Here is a 5,000-nt window from a genome sequence, read left to right on the forward strand (position 1 = left end):
GTAGCTCTGTGTCTGTTTCAATAACGATTAGTCCCTGTACGCTTTTCAGTATAGGCAAACATCTTGTGTATTATTATGTACTTGTATTTCTGTGGATATTAAGAGGTCATTCTCTGGATATTTATGTATTGTTGTAAAATAGAATAGATTGGGCATAATTATATTTCAATTACTGCATATATTAAGAATGTATACACGAATACACACTCACACAAATATACCTGTGTATGCATGTGAATGTGTGTGTGTGATCATACATGTATATACACATATCCGCTCACTTATATATGTAAATGTATACATTTATGTATGAGTACCTCTTTATATATGTACTCATACGAAAGTTATGCACATAATCATTAACATAAGCAATTTTAGTTATATATGTGACTATATATATATGTACACAAACACATACACATGTATCTATATGTATATATAATCTATATGTATATATCTCTAACTAACCTATTTATTTATCTCTCTATCTCTATCTCTCTCTACCTCTACTTCTCTCTCCATATATATATATATTATATATATATATATATATATATATATAAGTAGATAGAGATTGATAGATAGATAAATATATAGATACAAAGATAGATAGATAGATAGATAGATAGATAGATAGATAGATAGACGACAGACAGACAGACAGACAGACAGATAGATAGATAGATAGATAGATAGATAATAGATAGATAGATAGCTAGATAGATAGATAGATAGATAGATAGATAGATAGATAGATAGATAGATAGATAGATAGATAGATAGATAGATAGATAGATAGATAGATAGATAGATAGATAGATAGATAGATAGATAGATAGACATACAGAGATAGATTGATAGGTAAGTAGACAGATAGACAGACAGACAAGTAGATAGATAGATAGATAAAGATAGATAGATAGATAGATAGATAGATAGATAGATAGATAGATATCATAGGGAAAACTATACCAATGAGAATAAGCTATAATGAGCATGAATTAGGTAGGATTTGAATAGGAAGGTGAGGAACAGTGACAGAGAAAGAGAGAGAGAGAGAGAGAGAGAGAGAGAGAGAAAGAGAGAGTGGAATCTATACAATGCGTTATACTATTCTCCCAGACATCTCTCGATAAACACAACTTAAAGAGAAATTGTGAACTCACAGCCAAACACTAGCAAACACATACATACATATATTACCTAAATAATTAAAACTAAGTGCCATTCGACAAATATTAAGGGAGATCTTCCATATAATAATCTTCGTGGTGATGTTAAAAGCAATGACAAAGATAAGTAGACGGAGTCTGAATGTTTATCTTTTACTTCATATTTGATGTTTTATTAATTCTCTGCAAATGTTGACATCTCCATTATACATTCTACAGACGGAACACCCGGCTTTGTCATTAATATATCTTCGTCTATGTCTTTCCCCCCGCTCTCTTTCGTTTCCCCCCGTTCGTATTCTCTCTTGGTTTCCGTATTTGTCTTTCTTCCCCTCATTCTTCTACCGTTCGTTTCCGCTTGAATTTCTAAGTGTTTCATAATCATTATCTACTTTCTGCACTGTGTTCTGGGTGTCTATGAATGTGTGCTTGACTTTCTAATTGTGAATTTATTGCAAATTGTGGTATGTCTGAGCGATATAGTCCAATTGGTTATTAGAATATAATTGGCTGTGAACATATGTACGAGGGTGTATGTGTGTATGAGTGTATATGCCAGTGGTTCTCAACCGGGGTTCCGCCAGTACAGTCCATGGGGTTCCGCAAGAAGTTACAAAAATGCTAAAATCGACAGTAATTTTTAATTCTCCTGTGCAGATATGTGTGCATAAGACAATTAAATTATTGCACAGGGGTTCCTCGAGCCAGTGGAATATTTTCTTGGGGCTCCGCTCCAGCAAAAAGGCTGAAAAGCACTGGTGTACGCATACATGTATGTATATAAAGAATAATGGAAACGAAAGACAACTCTCACGATGTTATTTAAATCATGATGATATAAATGATTTAAATAATATTTTGAACGTTTGTCATGATTTTTCCTCATTCTTGTTCTCCAAAATACGAGGAATTGAGCCCCACGCAAGTGCTTTTACTAATTCCTAGGACGCATATGTGACATTTGGCTATCTTGTAACCGTTCCTCTAGATCTTTCTTATATATCACACATTTATATGTGTGTATATAATATATATATATATATATATATCTATATTATCTATATATATATAATATATATATATATATATATATATATATATATATATATATATATATATATATATATATATATCTATAATATGTGGGTGTGTGTGTATATATGTATATATATATACATGCATACATATACAAGACTGGGGATGGAGAACAAAGGTCGGTCATTCTCTCTAAAATCTATATAAATATTTATGATTTCTGATGAACTTATAATCTATTTTGAAGAAAGTTTCCCCTATACTTAAAAGAAGCCTGATCGTTTTTTTTCTTTTCTGTGTATTTGGACTATATATATATATTTACATAGTCTGTGTGTGTGTTGTTAAAGTTATGTGTATATATATATATATATAGACGAGAGAGAGAGAGAGAGAGAGAAGATAGATAGATAGATAGATAGATAGGAGATAGATAGATAGATAGATAGGATAGATAGATAGATAGATAGATAGATAAATAGATAGATAGATAGATAGACATTGACATAGATATAGATATATATGTACATGGGTGGTGAAGTAGAAAGAACTAGGAAAAAAGATGAGTGCGTTTGCATGTAGCGTGTATGTGTATCTTATGCATTGTACTCGAAACTACTCAAGTAAGTTCTTTTTTTATCGTGTTTCATTGAATTTTTCTTTCTAACATTTAAAAATTTCGGGATTCAGAAATCATATAAATAGCATTTTAGGTACAACGTACACACATCACATTGACTCACACATTCATATTCACAAAAATATATGAATAATTACATACACAAACAAACAAAAACACACACACACATACAAGCACACAGTCATATATTATTATATATATGTGAGCGTGTGTATGTATGTATTCTTATACTTGTTTCAGTCATTTGGCTGCGGCCATACGAGAGCACTGCCTTTAGTCGAGCACATCGACCCCTGGACTTATTCTTTTTTAAGCCTAGTTCTTATACTATATGTCTCTTTTGCCGAACCGCTAAGTTACGAGGATGTACACACAACAGCATCAGGTTTTCAGGCGATGTTGGGGGAGAGACACAGACATACAAACACATACACACACATAGATATATACATATATACGACGGGCTTCTTTCAGTTTCCGCCTCCCAAATCCACTCACAAGATTTTGGTCGGCCCGAGGCTATAGTAGAGACACTTGCTCAAGGCGCTACGCAGTGGGACTGAATCCGTAACCATTTGGTTGGTAAGCAAGCTACCAACCACACAGTCACTCCTACATATATATACAACATATATGTATATATACATATTATATGTATGTATAAATATATATATATATATATATATATATATATATAATATATATATATATACTATATAATATATATATATATATGTGTGTGGGTGTGTATATATGTATATATATATACATGCATACATATAACAAGACTGGGGATGGAGAACAAAGGTCGGTCATTCCTCTAAAATCTTATAAATATTTATGATTTCTGTGAACTTATAATCTATTTGAGAGAAGTTTCCCCTATACTTAAATAAGCCTGATCGTTTTTTTTCTTTTCTGTGTATTTGGACTATATATATAATTTACATAGTCTGTGTGTGTGTTGTTAAAGTTATGTGTATATATATATATATATAGAGAGAGAGAGAGAGAGAGAGAGAGATAGATAGATAGATAGATAGATAGATAGATAGATAGATAGATAGATAGATAGATAGATAGATAGATAGATAGATAAATAGATAGATAGATAGATAGACATTGACATAGATATAGATATATATGTACATGGGTGGTGAAGTAGAAAGAACTAGGAAAAAAGATTGAGTGCGTTTGCATGTAAGCGTGTATGTGTATCTTTATGCATTGTACTCGAAACTACTCAAGTAAGTTCTTTTTTTTATCGTTGTTTCATTGAATTTTTCTTTTCTAACATTTAACAAATTTCGGGATTCAGAAATACATATAAATAGCATTTTAGGTACAAACGTACACACATCACATTGACTCACACATTCATATTCACAAATAATTATATGAATAATTACATACACAAACACACAAACACACACACACATACAAGCACACAGTCATATATATATATATATATGTGAGCGTGTGTATGTATGTATTCTTATACTTGTTTCAGTCATTTGGCTGCGGCCATACGAGAGCACTGCCTTTAGTCGAGCACATCGACCCCTGGACTTATTCTTTTTTAAGCCTAGTTCTTATACTATATGTCTCTTTTGCCGAACCGCTAAGTTACGAGGATGTACACACAACAGCATCAGGTTTTCAGGCGATGTTGGGGGAGAGACACAGACATACAAACACATACACACACATAGATATATACATATATACGACGGGCTTCTTTCAGTTTCCGCCTCCCAAATCCACTCACAAGATTTTGGTCGGCCCGAGGCTATAGTAGAAGACACTTGCTCAAGGCGCTACGCAGTGGGACTGAATCCGTAACCATTTGGTTGGTAAGCAAGCTACCAACCACACAGTCACTCCTACATATATATACAACATATATGTATATATACATATTATATGTATGTATAAATATATATATATATATATATATATATATATATATACATACATATACACATGTATAATATATATATATATGTGTGTGTGTGGTGTGTGTGTGTATGCATACATAATACATACACACACAAACATACATCTTATGTGAATGTGAGTACCTTGGAGATTATGTTATTCTCCTGACGATCGTAAGGCTGGGGGGTAAATACTATGCGACGCCTGCTCTACAT

At 32.3% G+C, this 5,000-nt stretch overlaps 1 long non-coding RNA gene across 1 annotated transcript in view; it reads right to left on the bottom strand.

The window, feature by feature from the left end:
- Positions 1-5,000, bottom strand: part of LOC118765866 — a 10,880-nt gene that overhangs the window by 1,298 nt on the left and 4,582 nt on the right. The gene's annotated exons all lie outside the window — the stretch shown is intronic.

Source organism: Octopus sinensis, linkage group LG14 (assembly GCF_006345805.1).
Source record: "Octopus sinensis linkage group LG14, ASM634580v1, whole genome shotgun sequence".
Taxonomy (NCBI): Eukaryota; Metazoa; Mollusca; class Cephalopoda; order Octopoda; family Octopodidae; genus Octopus; species Octopus sinensis.